This window comes from Phasianus colchicus, chromosome 22 (assembly GCF_987193195.1).
Source record: "Phasianus colchicus chromosome 22, bPhaCol1.hap1.1, whole genome shotgun sequence".
NCBI lineage: Eukaryota > Metazoa > Chordata > Aves > Galliformes > Phasianidae > Phasianus > Phasianus colchicus.
The window spans coordinates 4,218,766-4,242,609 of NC_143457.1; the positions used below are offsets into that span (position 1 = coordinate 4,218,766).

Below are 23,844 nucleotides of genomic sequence, written 5' to 3' on the forward strand. Positions count from 1 at the left end.
CTACGAGCAATGTGGCTGCAGCTCATGTCTGAGTGTTGCAGTTGCGCTTGGATCAGGGCTGAGCTGACAACCCTCGCTGCACAGCAGTGGTGTGGGCAGCACTGACAAACCTTCTCGCCATCTTATTCTGTGTAGAAGGCCAATATTGCTGCAGGGGCATCTTCCCCATCCTCACCTACTGAAGAGCAGAAGCAGCTTGGCTCAGTTTGTTCACCTGTTGGCAGGGCTGCTCGCTCTTCAAGAAAGTGAAACGTTCAGTGAGACCGTGGAAGGTAGGGCAAGTAAACATAAGATGCACATGGCCCAGCAAACAGGAAAATCCTCCAGTAAAATGAGCCCCTTGGCAAATATCTGTGCACAAGATATGCAAGGGATGGAGAGAACGTGATGCTTAGTATTTGGCAGTGACCTACCTAGGCTACAAAGCTAACAAGCCACATCACTAAGGCAGCATGCTCCTTCAGCTACTAAGCAGCACATTTCATGGTCCCAGACACCAACAGCTCTGCTCTCTCGTACATTAAGAGCTGGCATAACCAAGAGATGCACCAACAAAGGCTAAAGAAGGAAGCCATGAGCCTGTCATTGAATAGCAGTTACAGCTGTGAACCAGCTTGTACTGGCTTGTCTATACAAACACAGCGATCCACTCCTTGGATCAGATGGTTTCTGCAGAAGCTTTCTAGCTGTTTTTGAAACACTGAAAGGCAGCGTGATAAAGACAACATGACCTCTTACACCCTGGATGGAGCGGTTGGGTCCCCAGAGCACTAAAGTTACTCAGAAATCAGTACATCTCAGTGAGGTAAAACCTGGGGGGGAAAAAAAAGGGACAACCCATCCTCAAACAAGCCACCTACTAAAAACCAACTGAAGTTTCCACTATCCACCTACCTAGCAATCTCCTGCTAGCTGCAGGGCTGCCTAATCTAGCAGCATCGAAAGAGGTTGCTCTGCAAAGTGTTTGTAATGATGGCAGGAGCTCGAGCAGAAAGTTCTGCAGTTTCTGCCAGAGATCTCTGCAGTTGAATGCTAGTTACAAATGACAACTATTCTCCTCCCCTCCCCCCCCCAAGAGAAATAAGGTATTTCTTTAACTTTGAATTGAACTCAAGATGGTTTTCCTTACAGAGGAAATTTAGTAGATATTTCAGGAAAGCCATTAGATTCTTTACAGCTCCCAGATAGCTCATGAATGCCAACGTCAAGCCACAGACCTGACACGGTGTTTCTTCAAGGCTCTGTAAAGCAGCTTCTCAGAGGCAGATCAGAACCATTTGACCGCTCCGCTGATCCCATCCTTGGTGGGTATTAAGCCTTAATACAGACAAGACTTGCAGTTGTTAGGCTCTATTTTTCACTCAAACCATGTATTTAGTGACAGACTCTTCCTTAATGAGCTTTTAGAACCACAGCAAAACACGTGTTCTGCCGCAGCCTCTCCCCCTCAGGACTAACATGTACTCACAGGCACAGCACTGAGAGCAGCATGCTATACTGACATCATGACTTTGCCCACCAGCACAATCCATAACCTCTCATCCACCCCACATGCCTGAACATACTCCAGTGTATTGCAGACAGCAGGGTTTCTTAACACATACCGGGCTGGAGACCTGCCTTTCCTTCAAGGACAAAAGGTAGCAAAGCTGCATTACTGACAGCAGTTTCTTCTTACCTCCTTGTCTTATGATGTGTCCATTTCCTTTCCATTCTTACTCATGGATGGGGACAGTTGCAGAGCAAACACTGTGCTAAACTCATGACAGTGAGACTTTGAGCATCGGTCTTGTAGCAGACATGATAAAAGGAGTTAGGCAATTTGCTGTGGTTTTCCAGCATTCAAGTACACAGCAGAACTCAACTCCAAACATCCCTAATGCAGAACACTGCCACATAGGCATACAAGCACCTGCATGACAGGATAAGCATTACATGGCACAATAAGTGTAGCCGAGTTGATCTTGGGACCTTAAGGAAGACATGGTAAAATACACAGAGAGCAGGGGCTGACTGAACAGAACAGAAAGCCAGTGATTTGAGCTCTTTCCTTGTAAAACAGGATGGAGTCCTGAGTTCACCATCCCACACAACTGACAGCTCTGCATCTTAGCCAAGGGCTGAGAAACATAGCCAGAGTCCCTTCCCATGTCCCACATCTGCAGCTGCAGTAAGTGACCTTCCTTACACCTCTCCCCTTTGCTCTTCTCCAACATCCTGCTGGTCTAGTGTATCTGTCTGTAGCCAACTGGTGAAATGCTATTTTCCAGGAGCAGCTTCAAACTTACAGTTTCCAGCAAGTATTTACAGACAGCTGTTACAAACACAGGGAACTGATTGGATGAACTCCAGTTCCAGGTAGAGCTAATCTAAACAACGTGTAAAAATCACACTAGATGCTGCAGGACAGACTGGCATATGCTCAGATGATGGTCAGCTCAGCTAGCAGCCTAACAACCATCTCTCTGCAGCTCTCAAGTTAACAGTGCATGCAAGTGGATTGCAGACATTCCTCATTTCTAACACAGATGATGTGGACAGGCTGTAGTAGGGATATGTTGCTGCTACTTAAGATCAGATGCAGTGAGTTCAGCTTTGAGCCACAGCACTGCACTCTTGGAGACCAATTCTTTTGGATGAAATAGCAAGAAAGCTGTGGCTTGGCAGTTATATCTGAGCGAGGACAACACCTGCATATGGTTTTTATAGAAGTAGGAAAACCCACACAACTCCCTTCTTCCTCTGAGGAAGGCACAGGGGAAAAAATGGCAGCAAGGTCACAAAGCAATGCAGCTACCACAGATGAAAGCCTGGAGAAAAACTACAAAATTACTGCAATTACTGTGCTCTTATGCTCAGCCCAATTCCTGCTCCAAGTGCTTTGCCATCAGCACAGTCATTCTGCAGCATAAGCTGTTACCACCTGAAGCACTGAGGCACTTGTCTGAGCATCCTGCCCTGCAGTGTTTCAGCAGGCAGATAGCATTCAAAGAACACAGAAGTACTGGATCAAATACTATACAGACCAGGCAAGACAATTCTTGCATACCATGTTATCATCTCACTGGCCACATCTGGTCAGACACTAGGCATCCCAGTATCACCTTCAGCCAAGATGTGTCAGACAAGTGATTCTTCTACTTGTGCCAAGAGTGGGGATGGGATTTCCTTCTATTGAGATAGAAGTTTTTTGGTAGAGCTGTACTGAATCAGTGTGGAAGCAGTGTTCAGTGTAGTCTCTACCTTAAGAGAAACCACCAGTGTCTTGGAATCGTGGGAGAGCTTTCTCCAAGGAGGAAAACTAGGCTAGCATAGAGAATCCAACAGCAGAAATCACCTGCACAACACACAGGCTTTTCACAGTTCCAGTTTCCTTGCATGCTCTCAAGAGACAGCTCTGATCTGTTTGCAGACTATGGGAAACCAGTCACGCAGCCAGCAGGAAGGCAGACCACATGACTCCCTCACCACCCCCAAAGGATCACCTTTCTTATACTTTTGAACCTGTCTGACCACCTCAGTCACTTTTTCTTATGTTACTGAGACTCTGCATGTAAACAAGTGGTGTTTCCAGGGGATGCCTCCCATCCCAGCGAGGCTGAAATCTGTTTGGCACACAGCAAGCACAGAAAGCCCCAGTTTTATAAACAAGCTGCACTTGAAAGACTAGTTTGTGGGACTGAACTACCAAGCACTGTCTAACAGCACTTGTCTTACAACTTCCCTCTTCCTTAGCAACCAACTCCCTGCTGCCTTTCTATTGCCACATTGTCTTCAAATTAAAGAGCACCCCCCTCTTTTAAAAAACAAACAAACAAACCCTTCTATAACCAAGGATTTCACTGAGGCTTCTGTTCAGATACCATATAACATCACCCTTAGACCACACTGAGAATTTAGCAGCTCCAGGACAGCCAAGTACCAATGCAACCAGCAGGGAAATATCTAAGAACTCTTCAGGACCTGTAAGGGAGGTAGCTGCTCAAACTTCCTCTGATGGTGAATTCCAGTAAAGCAAGCAACAATTACTTTGGCTGGCACTACCTTCCAGAAGACATTCAATAGATGGAGTAATCAACTGTTTAGCACTGGTATTTAAAGTATGAAATAAGCACTCAGCCAAGTGGGCATTCCTGCCTCACGTTTCTTTCTCCTTCCCTCCAGCCCTGAAGCTGCAACATCCATACATAAGCTGCATTTAGAAAAGCATTTCCTCCTGGACCACAAGTTGTAGACAGCAGATGCTTATGTACAGAGCTATTTGCATTAAAGAAGCCCACCTAATCCATAATGAGACCTTTTTATGCAGAACTCCATGCTTGCAGTTTACTTCCCCATTTACTGGTTTGTGCTCTGCACAACTCACTGCCCAGCCCTCTCATCCATTTAAATAGCTACTGATAAGAAAATGCTAAGGAATGAAAACGTGGAAGAGAACAGAGAGTCAGAAGAATGAAACTTGATGTTTCTACCTCTGTTGAAAGTATCCATTCTTGTACTAGCAGCTCTTTTCTGCTAAGTCTGCAAGATTGGGCAAAACAAGGCAGTAAGACAAACAATCCAATTACAAGGCCCTCCTTTCCCCCTGAACTGAGTTAAATAAGGGATCACACCGTGGTTTAATGCTAACAGCAGCCCCGTTTAAAGAAATCTATGTTTAAGGTCCCAGCAGTCATTTACCAAAACTCCCCATCTTTCTCCTGCCTTCCTAGGCAACAGCAGGAAAGGGCAGATCAACTTGTACAGCTTGTGCTATCCTCTCCAAGACCAGGGGAGGTCAGCCTCCTATCCCAGCTATCCTCAGCCTGGAAAGATTTTTCTTCTAGCTATCCTTGGCCTAAAAGCAGATTTTTAGAAAGCCTTTCTCAAATATGTGGTGTTTGAAGGGACAGGGAAAGCAGCATGGCTTGTCAGTCATAGGCTGACAAGTTAAACCTCACTGTATCGTATCACAGATACTTAAGTATTCCAGTCCACAAAAGCTCTTTTCAAATACATGACTTGAAAAATGTAAGATACAGTAAGGGTTTCAAGCCCCACTCCTAAAAGCAACAGTCAATTCAGTCTGCAGCCATGCATAGGCCAGCAGGATTCTTTTCTCATAGGAAAACCATCTGCAGTTTGAGCTATTTCAATATTAAGGTTGCCCAGCTACAGCCTCCTCCTTCCTCTTTTCATTTAAAGATGTCACAAGCACTGCTAGCAGTAAAGCAAAAATCCCCACAGCAGAGCAGCTGCCAAGCACTAGATTACTCAGCCTGCTGCCCTCAAATAGCTTACTGTGTCTGAAGCTACAGTACACATCTCCATCAAATACAACTGTACTAAAGGGGAAGTTGTGCAAGTGACTGGTACTGCTCATCAGCACTACAGAAAACTGAAATTTGGGCCACAAAGGAGAGAAAAAACTCAACCCATTCCGACAGTGGATCTCTGCTTCCTCCCACCAGTGCATTGGGTTCCTAATGCACCACAAGCAGAACGCTGCACAATGAAAGAGGACAGAGCTGCAAACTCAGTGACACTGAAATCAGCACCTTGTGCAAAAAGGGCTCACCATGACGAGGTATGCAGTGCTGTAGGATGGGAACAGCTTAAGTGAAATCAGCATCAAGTTTTCATTTGCAGCTCACTTGTGGCACAGAGATAAGACAAGAAAGTTTCATTTCATAGAAGTCTTTAACGAGAGATTAAAAGCAGAGGTGATGCTGAAATTGAGAAAAGTAATTCACCTGTTCGTGGGATTTATAGGACAGGAATCAATTATGGAAGGTTTTTTTGACTAGCTTCCTCTGGGAAACAGCAACCAAAGCAACCAAAAGCAACCAAAGAAATCTCATTACAGCCTGTACTCTTAAGTCCTGTTGTCTATCAGCTCATAAGACAGCATCCAATTACAAAAATCAACTGACAGCACTACAGCAAGATGCTCACACAGAATCATTAAATAACTCAGGGTGAGGAGCAGCTCCAGAGGTCTCCAGTTCAATCTCTTCCTCAAAGCAGAGTTGGACAAGTTTACTCAGAGCTTTATCTGGTTTACTCTGATAAACCTTCACAAATAGAGACTGCACAACCCATGGACAAACTGTTCCAACGGTTTACTCTCTTTGTGGTGAGAAATTTTACACTTTGCATGATACATCCTCCTCTCCGTTCAAGTCATTCCAGTTTAATCTGCTAGTTTCAGGCTTCACTTGGTGTTAATCCTCAGGTCAAATAAATCTTAGAACATGCAGTACAGCCTTTTTAATCAACAGTGAATTACTAAGCAATTTAAGCATACATTTAAAGTATTCACAGGTCTTTATCATCTTACCTTGTCACATGGAAAAAACTCAACCTTTCTCTATACTGTCTACCCAAATCACTTCATCCTGGACTTGTTAAATGTTGAAAAAGAGGAATGAAGGCACATCCTGATGTATGAACGCCCAGTAGATCTTTCCCAGCTTACTCAGACTATAAATTCAAGTCCTTCCTGTCCTGAGGTCTGTGGAGACTGAGGGTGTCGCTGCTGAAGACAAAAACCTCACAAGAGGAGACAGTTGAGTCACTGAGGAAGTGATCTTTTATCGCAGACTGTTTAGAAAGCTGCTCTATTCACTTAGCCAAAGGATGTTTTCAGAAGTCAACACCCCTGCACGTGCACCCAAAGCACAAGTTCACACAATTACCCCAAGCCTCTTTAAATCAAGTTTAGGCTTCCTAACCTGAAAGCTGGTCAGAGTCTTTAATACCCCCCCAGCATCCAACTATCTGAAAAAAAGCTTCCTCCAGCCTCCTGCAGTAAATCTGACAAACAAAAAGATAGCAGAAAGCATATTCACTTGCAAAACAATGCCTTTTGCAATTCATCTCCAGGAATGTCTGAATTGTCCCCCAGCCTCTACTCTTGATTAACCTGTACTTAGGATGCGCCTACTCTGCATCAGACAGCTCCTGTAACATGCCACATAAAGGCAGCCAATCATTTCTTCTGTATCCTGACCACTTGCCAAGCCAGTCCAGAGCTTGAATTTTGGAATTCTCCATTTCCCTGAGCCACCTGCTCCATGAACAATCCTGTGGCTCAGACTTATCCATCAGTGGCCCTCCCTGCGAGGCTTAGCACACCCCTTGGAAACAATACTCCCATGCATGCAGTTCAGCCACATCACCCTTTAGGAAGTGCTCCACCTTACAGGAACAGAACTCATCTTTTTAAGTGGAAAAGATGAAAGCCAAAAGCTGGATGTTCACACAAACCTCACGCTCAGTGCGAGTCTTTGAAGACAGGAAGGCTAGGAGGGCAGGGTGGACTGGGAAGAAGGCTGTCTGGCTATGGATTGCTTCACTACCACAGCAAAGTGTCTGAAGACTTGTTCTCCTCAGCTCCTTTCCTCTGCTGAGCTCCACCTTGAGCTGCACGGCTGCCACTCTTGCAATACTAAGCCATGCACTGCATCTTATCAGCTGGGCAGAAAACAATCCGCAGGAACACTGCATCACACCAGTGTCTGCCTTCCCCACGTGCAGCCCCAGGGTGATGAGCCCAGCTTCATCTGTACCTCTTAACCCAAACAGAACAGCCAGTGATGTCCCCAAGCAAGGAGGGATAGCTCTGAGCAAGCAGGGATTGGGAGCTCCCACCGTTCCGATTAGTTTCATAGAAGGAATGCAGAATTAACTTCAATACAAAAAACAGCTCTATTATCAAAGATCACTAGGTACTTTGCTTTGAAATATCATTTCTCCCTCTACATCAAAGGGCCGTTACTTTCAGTCTTGTAGGAAGAAGCAGAAGAAATGAAAGCAGCATCTGCTTGGAAGAGATGAACGCAAGATAAAAGGTGTCTGTGACAGAAAGCTGGCAGCAGTCTTATGTTTTCTATTCAAGTTTGACCTGGGAACAACAACAAGCCTTAAAACATAATAAAAGCCATGGAAAAACCCGTTCTAAATCCAACAACATAGCCGGAAGATGCAATTTTTCTTCTCCAACTCCAAGCTGCAACAGCCAGCTGAAGTAAAGAGCCTAGACAAATCTAAACCTGCTACCCAGTGTAATCAAGCACCTTGGCTTGCTCGAGTCCACAGCATCCCCCACCACAGCTTTCAATTCCCTCTTCCTTTCCAAGCCTCCAGAGTGAAAGCAGTTTCCTAGGGATCTCCCTCAGCAGAAAGGAAGCGGAGTCACAGCATGGCAGAACGCCTCCAGAATGTTTTGGCATAAATGGTTTGCAACACAGCCAGTAAAGAAAGGAAAAAAAACATTGGCATTTCTTGTCTGCCTAGAACTGTCTGTTCTCTGCAAAAAGTCAAGTCAGGATCACCATGGTTGTTATATAATACAATTTTTTAGGTACTGTGCTCAATCCAGACCTGTAACAGCAACACAGAGGCACTGAAATTTGAAAAGTGCATCAAGGGTACATCAACTGTGCTCTGCACCTCCTTGAATCAGATTTACTGGCAGTTCATACAGTAGGGCAGGGGAAGCAACCTTCCTAGCATGGAAAAGCTACGAGGAAGTGCAGCCACCTCTCGTTGTACAAAGGGCTTTCATTGTGAAGTAACCAAGTGAGAGCTTATGTTCTGTTCACACAACTGAGAGAGGGAGAAAAACCTAAACACCTTGTTCTTCTGGCCTCAGTACCTCTGAGACAAGTCCCTCCAAGCACCTCTTCCACAGACTCACGACCTGCCATCCTGACATTTTTGGTGGGGAAAAGGCTTTCTTGCCTTTTTTCCTCTGCTTTTTAAGCAGCAGAAAGTTTTATCTATGAAGGCTTGATGGAAGGACCCATAAGGGACCAGACAGAACAACAGTACACAGTGCAAGCAGTTTGCATGGAAATCATCTCTAAAACATGGACTCACTGTGTGATTTACAAAATCTAAATGCTCTGTGCATGCTTTGGCTGCCCACGTTTGACTACCATGTGTACACATTTCTTTTGACCTCAGCCAAGGATTTCTGCAAGGGCACTGATGATCTCCATCCTTTCACTGGTTATCTTTACAGCTAACATGGAAGCCTGGATTTCTATCTAACCTTTAAAGTGTTTGAAACAATCGAGCAAAAAGGAGAAGCCAATACAGTGCACTCAGCCTGACCCAATTCACTGCCATTCTCTGGAAATGACGTGCTAACCTCACTCCTGAAGTAGCAACCAGAAGCAATGCAACTCAAACTGTTTACGTGAGCAGAAATTCACAGAGATAGCCAGATAAATATGCAAAGCAGTGCCGATATATTTGTCAACATTTAGCAAACCACTCCGTCAGCATGCTCAGAAAGGCATCAAACCACCCCACAGCCACTCTCAAGAAAGTGCTGAGCTAAGAGGATACTCCTGGCAGACAGATTACACAAGAGACAGCTCACACTGCCAGCTTTACTGGAACTTACACAAACTCCCCAAAGCAGAGCATCCTGGGATGATGCCTCACTAGATTTCTGCCTTGTCATTAGCCAAAAAAAAAAAGAAAATTAAGGGCATGGTTAGACTGTGTTTAAATATAATTGACCTGGGACATACCGTAATTAGGAAGAGACGCTGCACATCTGAATGAAGGCTACAGCTGGGCAGTCTCAATATGATGCAATGTTTTGCTTTCACCATTACCTGATAGGGTCCTTGGAAATCACTACAACTTTTTGAGATAAGCAGGGTTACCAAAAGCTTCAGCTGGGTTCTTACATCACCCTGAATTGCACAAGGCTTCACGTAACAGCAGAACTTCTGAAAGCTGCTCTAGCCTGGCTGCCTGAAGGTTTGTCCCCATATAAGTGGGACAAATCAAATTTGAAACCAGAGAAACGAAGTGAAACAGACTAAAGCACATCACAAACTGTGGTGACAAGAACATATATATATATACACACATATATATATACACACACACACACAGGTGGCCAGATACCCAAGAGCAACTTTTTCCTGGAAATAACAGTTTTAGTAATACAGATGGGGATGAAAACACAACTAAGACATGTAGCTACAACACTGCACAGCTGCTTCACTACTGGGTAGTGTCCAGAGGGGCTGTTCAAGGGGCTGGCAGTGGAATTTGTCCCTTAGTCTTAGGCTCAAACTCAAAAATACATTCCTGATCAGTCCTATTTGCACAAGCTCTATAAAATGAAGTAGCCATGACAGCTTTTACAACAGCCGTTTCAGAAAGGATACTGGAAGGAGAATGTGTGTAAAGGGAATGGAATCCCCCCTTTAGGGATCAAGCACTTAGCCTGTTTTCAAGGCAGAGTAACGTCCTAGAGGTCTCAGTTTATCTATGGATGCTTTTGGCTTTTTAGTTGGTTCAGTGTGATGGCAGTCCAATATTGTAACTACTGGAAAGAGCAAGGAAAAGCATCTACATATGCTTTGCTTGAAAAGTTTCTGCCCACCAATAAGCTCAATGGCAGATATCAAAGCCATACCTACAGCCTTACTCTTCCTGTAATGCAGATAAAATGAAGTTTTCAAAAAGCATTTTGCCCTCTGCAAAGCGAGTAACTGAACACAGTTTGGGCTTTATGAGACTTGGCCATTGCCCATCTCAGAGGCACAGACTCGTCCTGCTCACTTATTTCACAGGGAAGATACACATGGCAATGAAGTTCAGCAAGTTTTGCAAATCACCTGCTAAGTCAGCCTACTGCAAGGATACCTACTGGCACATCGTGTTCATAAGGAAGGCTCCCTGCCACCCCAAGCAGCTTGCCAAAGGTCTTTCCTTTCAATTTTAAAGGAGCACAATCACCTTCAGGGAAAGAAAGAGATGATGGTCCTCCATGTCGGAGGTATACTGGGAGGGAAATTCCAAGATAGTATTTATCCCTTTTCTTTCTACCTTCCAAGTGCCCTGACACCACCACAGAAGCCTGAGTAAGTGCACTTTGAAGAACATAGATGTTCACCATCTTCTACTTCCTCCCCTAGGGATCGTCAGCAGACTAAACTGTGGGTTTCCTCTCAAGAACAGAAATTCCAGTACCTGTAATTAAGCTGGCTGCTTTCTGCTCTGACTGTTCCAGACGTTGCTGTCTGAGTCTTTTCCATTAAGGTTACGTATTCAAAAACCTCTCCAGTGTGAGAGATAAGAAACACTGCAAGAGTCAGTGATGGAGCAAGTGCATTAGATGTAAGCAGCCCTCCGTTGTCTTATCTGAGCATTAAACAGCTGCTGGTACTTTTTACAGTTCAAAGACAACACAAAAGCCTGTACAGTCAACCTATCCTCCCAACATACCATAGCCATCATAAGTCCTCATAAATCAACGTGTCTTCTAAATAAGTGTTTAATATAAACATTTGTACAGTCACTTAATTCCTGGTGAACCGAACTATTTGATGTGGGCCACAGAAAGCTCCCATGACATCAGTGGAAAGTTTCCAATTAGGAAACTGAGTTTGAAGTACATGAAAAGAACTTGAAGTGTATATAAAGAGGAAGAAACAAGAGATCTGTTCTTAAAACGCAGTATACCTGGGAGCAAGGAAAAGATAAGATGCTTGGAATTTTCAGAGTTTAACAAGTAAGAATTCTTAAGGAACAATTATCTAGCTACTAAACCCTTCAGTATCTCTAAGCTTTTCTCCTTTCTAAGGCTGGCCAGCCTCAGCCAACGTTCACCTCTTTTTCAGCTGTCACTGAAGTCCTGACTCCTTTTGAGGCCAGCTGGTTCACACAGCTTAGCCAAGATCTGCTGCATGCAAGCACCAATTTAAAAGCAATAAGGCCACTGCCACCCACCGTTCAGTCCACCACAGCCTTCCAAACATGGAATAAGCACACGCTGCCCAGGATATCCGAAGCCTAGAATATCAAGTAAAGCCACCACACCCAACAGTGGTTTGATTCCTTAAAAGCCTCACATCAGACAAAACTTAGCATGTTTCTTGTTTCTGCAGTCAATTCATTACATTAACTGCTTACTCATCCTACACCTGCTCCTGGCTGATAACCCCAATGCTCTGGGATACCACCCAGGACCCAGCCCAGGATTTACAGCTGGTGCAGAAGTCTTCAAGCTGGCTAAAGGCATCTAGCAATGTACTAACAATGCTGCCCAGCTTTTCTATCAAACTTGAAGGCATAAAGGTTTACATTCAGCAACCTGAAAAGCCACCTCACCACTGCTGTCCTGCCACCTGCTTTGTCTGTCTACTCAGGGACACTGAGAGGACTTCCACCTGATGCCCATTCAGCATCACAACCCAGGATCAAACTGGATTTCCATGACCAGCTTGCTTTGTGAGTGGTTTAGACATGCTAAAACAAGATTTAACAGTGTGGAACACTTCATTAGCACAAAAGCTGCTTCAGCAGTGAAGTCACTGGCAGGCCTCCTGCTCTACTACTTCATCTTGAAACAGAAATTCCCATGAGGCCAAGAGTTCTTTCAAGAACAGTCTTGAAACTGAGACTGGTTGGCAATTTTATTTCTGAAGGTTTGAGAAGCACTGAATCCTGACAACATAAGAGTGCTCCAAACACCTACTCCTGCACTACTTCTCATTCACCTTAATGACCATTAGATAGAAAGTAATTCTCCAACCTCAAATACAAAGGATTAGTCATCCTCCTTAATGCATGATCTACAGCACACTCAGCTCCCCAGCGCTCCACTAAGGTTTTACCTGCATCAGAAAACTACCTCCCACTTAAAACTAAGAGCCATTCAATTCTTGTCTCTTCCCAGACACAGAAAAAAACCATTAACAGTCATCCTCCAACTTGACAGAAGTGCTGTGCATTTAACCCATGAGAGTCCAGCTGAGGATAAGCCATGTAACTCACTCTTGTATGTTTCTAGATGCCTAACAGAAAGCAGGTCACCCCTCTGGCATAAAGCCCAAGCCTGCTTCTCTCTACTAAAGTGAGTCAAGGGACATAGCATATGTCCCAAAAGCAAAGTTTAGTTGATGGAATTTCTGCTTGCCCACAAGCAGAATAGTGCCCACAGCAGCAAGCTGATCCCTTGCACAGAGTCACCTGTCTGGGGAGAGAGAACATCAGTGCATCCCTACAATAAAAGGCAGACTGAAGGCACCTTACAAGTTGCAACCAAACCCATATCTGGAGAAAAAGTGAACAGCAGGAAATCCTTAGAAAAAAAAAATACCACATAGATAAGTACACCTAATAGCAGAATTCTCTTCTGAGCCTGACAAATGAAGCAGATTCACTGAAATTCTTTGTAGGTGAACATCTGGACATACCTGCCATCCTGGGGTGACAGCACACTTGGCAATTTCCTCCAGTCAAACCACGCACTGCTCTGGCTGTGGAGCAAGCTCAAGGACAGTTGCACAATCTGCCTGCCTGGAGATGTGGGCTACTGCTCCTTCCAGGCTCACTCTCATCAGATGTCCCCTCCCACTTAAAGTGTTGACACGTGAAGCTGTGCCTCTTGCAAATCCAGTTCAGGGTCTGTATACTGGGCAACGATCCGATTACTCAGATACCAAGCCTGGAGTTCTAATGTGATTCCTGCCAGAAGTGCAGAATTTAGCCTCTGCTGGCACATGAGCTGCCCCTCCCCAGCAATCTCACTGGAAGGCAGCATCTTTCAGTCACTTGGCACGCATCTCTCCCAGAGGATCAAAAGCACACAAGGAAATGTGTAGAGTGAACCTTCCCAGAGAGCAGAGTTCCTTCAGTGCCTGCTTGCAAGCACAGAATTCAGAAAGTTATTTGCAGTTTGTTGGTCCTCAAGTATATCGTGAAGCTGATAAACTCAGAAAGATAAAAAGATGATAGTAATGCCAAATTCCAGGATGAACCTTAGCCACTTAAGTTAGCTTGTATTAACAAAGAGTATAAGAGTATAAGAGTAACACTTTCCCCTTTTTTCCTCTCTCCCAAATGCCAACGTGCAACAAATCGAGCCCACAACCTGGACAACCAGTAGCACATTACTGTGTTGCTTTGCCCCTGCTCCCCTGGATTTTCACTGTTACCCAAACTCACAGCCACTTCACATCAGATTAACTGACTTCTTTTTCTTTTTTTTTTTTTTTTTACTTCTACAAAAGCTAGCAACAGCTGAACATTGGCAAGACGGCATGCCACATTCCTAACCTTACAGCAATATCCTGCTGGAATCAGTGCCATGGATGCAGTCCTTCTGCCCTTTTCTTCTCAGGCTGCAAACTAAGCTACACTAGCAAAATCTAAGACATGCATGTGCCTGAATCAATACCAGAGCCAAATCTCAGGCTGAAACCACTTACGTCTATCTGATCCTTGCTGCAAGAGAGACACAGCTGTGATATAGCAGGGAGGAAAGCAACGCCTTGGCTCACACAGAAAGAAACGTTCAGGTTGATTCACTCCCACCACCCACCTCCAGTTTGTTCCAGCTAGAAGTGCACAACACGCCAAATGGAACAGCCCACACCATTAGTAGTGAGACCGTGTGGGACACCCAGCAAGGAAGTCAAGCCCTCAAGCCATCAGCACACAGCTGTGACAGCAAGCTACCAGGTAACACCACAGCACATCAGCCTGCAGCAGCTCAGGGCTATCAGTAGCCCCAGAACACAGTCTGAGCAGCTGCAATGCCCATCCATACCTCGACAAGTCAGGTTCTTGCTGAATCCATGCAGTCCACAAATCTCTGTGGATGTCAATGGATTTCTTCTGCAACTACTCCACAGTTCCTCAGTGCTGGTCCTCCAGTTTCAGCTCCCTCTGAAACCAACTGCTCCACAAACCAGCAGTTGTTTCTTCACTGGAATACTGGAATAGGACAAAGCAATCCCTCTCTCATCATCCAAGTTCAATAACGTGCTTAGCCTTTAAATAACGATGAAAAAATTGACTTGAAATGTTCTCAGCTGTTCTGCATGAGACTACAGCAGCAGTCCCTCCATACCATGTACTCAGCATCCCAGTTCCTCCACAGCGCAGACCAAGACTACTGTCTGGAAGTATTTCAAGAGTTGTTATCCTTTACACTAAGAAGCAGTCCTTTGCCACACAGCCACCCTGCTACAACGCTGCAGATGCAAAGATGCTAAACACACATGGAAAAGAACCGCAGTGTCCAAGTGAGAAATGCACTCAGCCCAACTCCAGGACACTTCAAACCTTCAGACACCATAGCTGGAATCCAGACATGTTTCACACCGCTGCTTAATGCAGAGCCTAGCTTCCAAAAGGCCCTTAAAACCAGAAGTTATCCACAGTGAAGTTGCCAATAGTTTAAACTAAAGATTTCTAAACATCTGAGACCAATGCAGTCTTCTCATGTAGAGAGCAGCCCAGCCTTAGCCCTTGCTTGATTTTGTTGGCTGTTTACCATCAGTGGCTCATGTTCTTCAGAATCAAGTTATTTCTGTAGTTTTTGTGCATCCCAGTGCCTTTGTACATTTATGGTATCAAGGTCCCATCTGCAGCCTCCTCAAGATTCCTGACGTGATAACATACTGGTGATCCAAAAAAAAAAGCATTCTGAAACTAACATCTACACAGCTGCTCCAACTTAGAAGCTTCATCAAACTCCCCTCCTAGGCTTGAAGAAAAAGCCCATGTTTTATAACTCCATATTCAGACTCTACCTTCCTTCAAGTCAGAAGTCGCTGCTCCTGCTTTGAAATCAGGCAGATGTTTGTGTGCTGTGCTTTCTGCAAATGTAAAAAGCTTCTGGCTCCCAGGGGAGGTTTTGCAGGTTAAAAGCTTCAGTGTTATACAGTAGCAACACTCCTTCAACACACACACACACACACACACACACACACACACACACAAAATTCATCTTCACTTTTTTTTTTTAGCAGAGGAAAAATACTAGCAAAGCCTGCAGTCGTTAAGAAAAGGTGAGTGAATGAGATTCTCCAGGGTTAAGAAGAACAGGAAAGGCAAGGGCAGGTCGCTGTTTCTATTAGGATCAGAAAGATGCTCATTCTGAAAGTCTTCCTGCTATGCAGACAACCAGGAGGAGACAAGTCTTCTAGCATATGAATCAAACAGAAAGCCTACAGCACCCTCTCAGCTGCAGTGCTCCTACACTGTGGACAGGGAAAGATTTTGAGTCACCCCCATCCCACAATCACAAGTCCATGCATCCTCAATCCTTCCTACTCCGACTGCTTGGATGAGCCACAGGGTAGATACTATTAAACAAAACCTGGTTTTAGCAGCCATCCTTGCCAAAGGTGATCAGATAAGAAAAATGTTAGCTTTATTTTCTCCTTTTCTGAAAACCTTAAAGCAAAACACCGAGCGACTGAAGCGAGGCCACACATCAAGCCAGATGTATAGAAAGGATTAGCCTACAGCTGTCCCTGGCTCACAGCCCTGCACTCATCCCTCTGAACCACACTCCCTGGGGCACACACAGCACTGTCAGACTGCTACAAGCACCAGCTGGCCTAGAAAGCTCTGGACCTTTAAGCCCCATCCCAGGCATGGCATCATGCCACATAAAAAATACATCTGTCTGTGCCAGTGGTCTGTGCCCAGAGCACAAACACAGTAAACATGCTGAAGAACTGCTCTTCTCCCCATACTCTTTGCAAAGAGGGAGGAAAAGGCAGCCTGCAGTACCAGTCCATAGAGCTAGGTCAGTTTTACTCCACTTCAACTTGACAGCAGGACATTAATCACAGCTCAGCTGATGTTCTCTCTGTACTGTTACTCACCCCCTTTGTATGCAAGGGGTGGACCTCCAGATAGCATCCAGCTCACATCACATCCATCTTATCAGGGAAAGTCTGCTTGTATTTCCTTCCCTCAAATGCTACAGAGCTGAGGCAGCTCACATCACCCCAAAGCTACAGAACACCCAGAGCTGGGCTTTAAGCCGCAATCTGTGTGTAAGAACATTCCTCAGACACAGACAGTTTCCAGATGGGCAACACTGGAGCATCAGTAACTCCTGAGCCCCTTCAGGATCAGTGCCATACTAATTCAGTCTGCTTCTTCCAGAGCTCTTAGGCAGGTTTGTTCCAAGATCACACTGTAGGTCCATTTCAGGGGGATGGGGCAGTTTAGTGACTAGCTAATAAACCACTATTCAGAAAGTCACTGGCTTTTAAATCCCTGTGAAACTACTTAGCTGAAGCCTGTGCAAACCAGTTGGTGTCTCCCAAAACTGAATATGCCAATGTACAAGTCATTCTTCCACTAAGAACAGAGGTACAGCTAACAGGACCTCACAATCTATATGGACAAGGACTAACTTCAGTGGCTGCCTGAGCTGGAGCAGAGAGACTTCTTGATTTAGAGTTTCCCTTTGACAGATTTTTTTATCAGAAAGAAGTTGGTGTGCCTAGACAGGTCAAAAACCTGATCAGCTTGAGCCAGAGGTAATTTCAGATCTCTTTATAAATATTAAGACTTCTCTTGGACACTGCAGTGATAACAAGCAGTGTTGTTGCCACCCAGATGTTCCAGCACTTCTTACCCAGAGCCACAATAAACAATCCACAGCACTAGACAGATCTGCACATTTACTCAACAAAAAAATGCAATAGCTCTCAGCTGGGAGTGCCTAGAACAAATCAATAAGCTAAACTGCTGAAGATCATCCCTTACCCACGCGCCAGAAACAGGTGTTCTCTTATGGCTCAGCACAGCATTGTGACAGGCTGAAGTTCTAGATCTCAGTGCTGCACCTCTCACCTGGACTTGACAGGGTTCTAGTTTTTAAAAAAGCAAGTTCAAAACCTGTTTTGCTCATTTCTACGTTAGACTTCAGTTTTACACTTAATGCCCCTCTTAATTTTCACTGTAATTCCCTCAGGAAGGCACCCTTCCACGCACAAGAATTAATTTCCTTCAGCCTCCTGTCATACTCAGCTTCCCACCCAGAAAGCTGGATGGCCCTGCTTCACCCAACCCAATGATCAGCCAGAAGAGAATTTCCTGCTCAACCCAGCATGCTGACTTACTCTAGCTCAGGTGCTCCCAAAGCATTACATACAGTGCAGAACTGATAACCTGTGAGCAATCCCTTCCCCATTTTTATTGTATTTGAAAAGGTGATATGGCTTAGTATTCCCATCCACATACTTGGAAGCTAAGCTAGGTTTTCCTCATACTCTGCTAAGCATTTGACTTTTTCTTCCAGCATATACCCCATCCTCACCAAGGATGGCTACACACAGTCCAACCTTCACCCCCAGTCATTATTTATTGAAACACTGGCAGCTGTCACAGTTACTCACACGTAGTAACTTCAGGGGAAGATCTTCGTTGTTCAAAGCTGTGTAGTAACTGGAAGTGAGTCAGCACCTTGACATCAACCCATCCTATGGTGACCACCAGCAAAGCAGCTGTGACTGCAGTTTGGTAACCTTGGTTCTCAGACATTTACTCACTTGCATTCTGCAGGCATTACACATCTCTGCCTGAAAGCAACTGGTGTCTTACTTGTATCTTGCACCAGCAGCTTAATTTGCTAACTCTTGTCACATGCCTGCAAACATGGAGGAGCAGAGCAGCAAGTTTCACAGCCAGCCACGTCTATCAGCCTTTGGTAAAGTCAAGAGCTTGTTAGCATAATCCATGCAGGTCTAATATAGGTGCTGCTATAATGCTGCATAACTCTACCAGTTAGTACAAGCAGAAGCTTCTCTCCACATGACAGCAAAATAAGCTGCACCAACAGAGCACTGCTGCACAGCCCTGCTGAGGCTCATTGACAGCCCTGCTGACACCAGCTAATCCTTGCTCCACTTGTGAACATAAGCTCTGACCCCAGACTCAATCAGTACATATATATAACATAAAAATATATATAGGCTTCAGCCCAAAACTGTACGCACAGCTCATATGGGTGTATCAGAGCCAGCCAGCCTTCAAACTCCACTTCCATCAATTCAGGAGCATCAGCCATGAGATCTGACTGAAACATGGACATCAGTGAGCCGCAGAGCAGAGCCTCTTCCACATCCTACGTTCTGCAAAAAGAACACTGACTTGGAACATTGGTTGTCAGTGGTCTGCACTCATTCACAAAGCTTGGCATGCACCACATCCTGACTGGCTCACTGTTGACGGATTTTTAATTTGGCTAGCTTCACGACTTCTTAATTAACCTTTGGGACAGATTAGAAGAGACAAGCAGCCTTTGCAGACTTCAGTTCACTTTTTCTGAGGAAAAGAAACACAGAGGGGCAGAGAGAGAAAAGAGCAGCAAGCAGAGCATATTTTCCACATCCAGTATCCAGCTGCAGGGATCTGACTCCACACAAACACAGCACATCTCAGTTAGCCAGTTCCTGGAACACAAAACCACATCTCTGAAACATCTAACAGAAGTTTACAAACAAACTCCAATCGCATCACAGTGCAATTCAGTAACCTCTAAAGCAGGACAGGGGCTGTGAAAGCCTGCTGCTGATGTACAGCAACAACACAATGCCCCCCAGAGGAATACGCCGCTGAAGTTCATCCCTCGTCTTCAATAGAACTAAGGGGGAGAAGAATAAATTGCAGCTTTGTGCATCCATCATCAGAACCCCCGAGAGCCACAGCAGGGCTGGAGGCCAGGCATGCTGATGAATGGGGAGGGGACAGGCGCACCAGCAGCCGGTTGGCCAGGGAAGACTGCTCCAAAGCCAGTCAAGTGCCTCTCACAGTGCCACTTGCTTTGTAAACAGCAGCGCAGCTCCATCACATTCCCAGCAGCTTCCCGACCGACTCGCTGCAAAAGCAGCCTTCTTCCTAGGCTGAGAAGGTTACAGGATTCTGTCGATCCTATAACCAGACCTCTTTCACTGAACAAGATCACATCTGGGACAAAAGGATCATAAACTCATCCTGCATCACTTCCAGGGAAAGAAAAATCAATCTTTTTCTAAGGCAGCAGCTTTCATCTTTGAAATCATTCTGTAAACCTCTTTATCTAGAGCAATGGCTCAGTGCAAAGATTTCCAGCCATGCACGGCCTTTGTGCTCATCAGTCTGAGCCTGAAAGCTTCTCCATCGGGCACAACACATCCACACATCCGCACCAGGCTACGGCAGCTTTACTCTCCCTTTAAAACAACGCTCCAGGTACTCAGCTAGAGGACTATATAGGCTCCCATTATACCGACACATATTTACGCAGTAAAAAAAAAAAAGCTGACACGTGAATTAACCCCTGCAAGCTGTGCTCCAAAGACCACCAAACGCAGCGCTGCGACCACAGACGCCGAACAAACAACGCCACTTCCTCAACGAGCCCAACTTACTTCAAGTCATCGCCTGAGCGACGCTAGCGGCGTTTATTCCGCAAACCCGCACACAGCCGTGCCGGCCGTTCCCGCAGCCCACCCGCACCCCGGGCCCCACGTTAACCCGGGGGCTGACGGTGCCCGAACCGCGCCGAGCTTGCGAGAGCCGCCGAGCCGCACCGCCGGCTCGCTAAGCCCGGTCTCAGCCCAGCGGCTCGTTCGTTTTTCTAGTTATCGTTATCCCGGAGCCGGCGCGGATTTCTGGCAGCTCGCACGGCCGAGAGAAGCCCCGCTGCAGAAGACGGGGAAGGAAGCCGGGAAAGAGAGGCCGCCGCCCGGGGGAAAGGCCGCCGAGCCCCCCGCCGCCCGCCCCCGCCGGCTCCTACCGTTCCCAGGGCGCCCGCCGGCCCATGGCAGCGGCCGCTCCGGGTCCCGCTCGCGGGGCCGCCCCGCCGAGCGCCCGTCCCTCCGCCCCCGCCGCGGCGGGCAGAGCCGCAGCCGCAGCACCCGGCTCCTCCCGGCGCCAGACGCGGCGAGTGGGGCGCCGCGCGTCACATGGCCCAACTAGCGCCCGCGCCGTGCCCGCCCCTTCCACCGCCCCGCCCGCCGCCCCGCCCGCGGCCCCGCCGTGTTTGCCCAGCGGGCGGCTGCGGGCTCCGCTACGGCCCCGCTGGGGTTGGGGTGGGAGCGAGTCGGGCTCCGACCTCCCCTTTCCGCACCGAAACGGCGCCTTTCGTCCGCTGTCTGTTTCAGTCCTTGCGGGGAAAAAGGGCGCTGCTCGCTCTAGCCGCCGTTTAATGAATTTCATCCTGCTGGGTGGACGCGCCGTTGCAACATTTGCATTGCGTAAGCTCTGGGGAGATGTGTTCCCTTTTTTAAAACTGATTTGTTTAGAAATATAAATCAGTGAAGTACGGCTGTTCGTTCCAAAAAGCAAATGGCCAGGTAACATCTCTGAGATGTCTCAGTTTCAGTGTCTGTAACGATACATTTGCAGCTATTGTCATAAACGAGGTGAGCCATGTGGTGTGGGTACCGCCAAGGGTTAATTTGGGTGTCTTTATTTGCATGTCCCTGCTTGCAGAGGGCTTTGCTTTTGTCCCTGTTAAAGCTCCTTTGCAGCACAGGCTACAGCCCTATCTGTGCAGCTGTGTTCTCCTTACCTTTTAATTGCAGCACTCACCCACTATTCCCCTTTCTGTGCTCCTCTTAGGGACTCAGGGAGGTGAGTAATGCTGAAAGTAATTCCTGAGTATATGCACTTGCTGAACCCTGGGAGGCTGCAGGCTTTTGGCCACATTTCACGGGCCATGCATTGATGTACAACTTACAACAAAACTGCACGGTCCCCAGGGACCATAAGCTCCCTGCTGCTAGCTTATTTCTTTAGTGAGGTCACACCCTGCAAGGTAGAAATGGGAGAAGTTTCCTGTTAAACATATAGTAGTTTCAAAACCACTCTGCTTTGACCTAGTCCTGCTTTGATGGCTTTGTTTTGGTACTGTCAAGATGGGAGGCTGTAATGTGAGAGAGGAGCAAAGGCTAACGTGAATTCATAACCTAGGAAGGCAGTTGCTAATTAGCTGGCTGACAGGAACTCTTGATGCCTAGACATGTGGATGGGGAAATTTCCTCTCACCCTAAGACTTTTCCCTGCCCATCTTCTGTGCCACAGGGCATAACAGAGCAGTGACCAGGGCTAGAAGCCTTCAGGAAGCCCCAGGTCTCACTCATGGGGATTCCAAAAGCAGGTTCTCCTCACTGCAGCTCCCCAGTTGGCTCATCAATTGGTCAGCACAGCACGAGTACCTTGTGCAGCAGCAGAGACATGTCAGCACCAAGTCCAGGAGATGTTAATGAGGTCTGGGAACTGTGTAGAAAACTCAGCAGGCTTCAGCTGCCCACAAATTCAGCTGCTCTGCTGCTCCACCGCAGTGGTGGGAGCTGCCTCCCTGCACAGCACACATCTGTTTCTTGAGGCCTGAATGGTGAAAGCAAGGTAAGAAAGGTTACTGCCAAAGCAGAAAGGAAAGCAAAGAGAAAAGCATGAGGTGTGATGTGATTCCTTCAGCCTGAATGTTGGCTCCCCTGACTTTTCTGTGTTCAGGGTGGAGAGAGCAGCATTCAGAAGCTGAAATTTGGGCCGGCTTCTTTTATAGCAGCTGAGGTGGAGACAGTCTTGTTCAGCTAAACACGGATATTCCAGATAAAAAGGAAGGATCTATGAGCTGTCATACCTTTCTTCTGCAGAAAGAGATCAGGATCAGATTAACTGGAAAAAGCACAATAGGATTTCACTCCGCCTCTTCCCCACAGACAGAGTTTTGTGTCTGAAAAAATGTCAGAAGGCAACTAGTGATTATGGGTCCAAAATTCTCTTTCATGTGGCAAAATTATATAAGTGATGTGTGAAAAGCAAGGTCTTCTAAGGCATCGGAGGGATAGATAATTAAAGCTGACCATTAAATCATAGACCATTATCATCCACAGCAGGGCTGGGCCAGCTCCTCTTGGCCCTTCTGCTTCCAGTGACCTCTGACAATTGTTTTTTCCATCTATGAAATTAGAGTATGGCTCCACACTCGCTGTGAAACTTCTTTAAATATCTTTAGAAACATTGTGGTGCATTATGCACTTCCTTATCTTGCCAAGAGCACATTACATCCCTCACAAGTAGAGGATATTCTTGTTTTCAAACTGAGGGATGACTTGTCCAAGGTCGCACGCAGGGGATCTGTGCCAGCAATGGGAATGGAAGAGAGGTCTCCCAGGTCTCAGGCTGGTTTTGTAAAACCCATTAACCTGTCTGGGGCTGAGCAGGCAGCCTCCCCCAAGCAGATAATAGCCTGAAAAGGGAATATTGAAGTATTTTAGGCCCTTTTCCCAAGAAGAACGTTGAAGATAAACTAAGAGAGAAACTAAGTTGTACCTGCAGGTGGGACTGATGCTCCTCTCACATGAGGACTAATCATCTCACCATGCTCTGAGTGCTGCTCTGTGCAGGATTCTCTTATCCTCTTTTCTTTATGTGATTTCCAATTATGGACACAAGTGCACGAAAACATACCCATGGCAACAGAGTATTTTGTTCCACAGCTAACACTGCTTAAGTTCATCTCTGGTTCACACTGAGGCAGTCACACTCAAGTTTGGGAAAACAGCAGGTTAACAAGTGCCATATGGTGGGTTGTATTGACCCACCCTGTAAATAGAAGTCCGTTTTAGTTTACCCAAGCTGCTGCATCCATTCCACTGAATCACTGCGGAAATTCAGCCTGTTTCCACCAGCACCACATAAATCCTGCCAGACTATTGCAAAGGTGGCTTTCTGAAACACATCTTGTCACTGAAGGGAGTTAGGTTTGATGGTAAGGAAGTATTTTGAGATCTGGTGCTGATGAGCCCAGAAGGGGCACCTGAACTATTGCCAGCTTGATCTTCTTTGTCCGAGGGCTGCCTCACAGTCTCACATGTTCTCGTGTGCTCATTCCAGTTGTGCAAGGCTTTCCTGCCCCAACAGAAATTGCTGTCCCTTAAAGGGATGAGAGTTAATGGGGTGGAGGGGGATAATAGCAGTGGGGAAGCTGGAGGAAACCAGATGCAACAAGTGCTGAAGCAGAACTTTTCAGCTTCGTGGTGGCTTCCAGCCAGATGAGATCACAGCTCCTTCAGAATCTTGTCTCCC

At 46.3% G+C, this 23,844-nt stretch overlaps 1 protein-coding gene across 4 annotated transcripts in view; it reads right to left on the reverse strand.

The window, feature by feature from the left end:
* The window catches only part of SPSB1 (splA/ryanodine receptor domain and SOCS box containing 1), a 34,551-nt gene extending 13,883 nt beyond the window's left edge, over positions 1-20,668 (reverse strand). Inside the window, exon 1 of one of the 4 annotated variants that reach the window (XM_031613638.2) lies at positions 20,546-20,668. The gene's annotated coding sequence lies outside the window, so the exon portion shown is untranslated. Of the gene's footprint in view, positions 1-6,319; positions 6,502-14,566; positions 14,730-17,532; positions 18,089-20,545 lie in introns of those variants that run through there. The other 3 variants (XM_031613636.2, XM_031613637.2, XM_031613639.2) reach the window with 3 other exon arrangements.
* Positions 20,669-23,844: the final 3,176 nt, after the last annotated feature.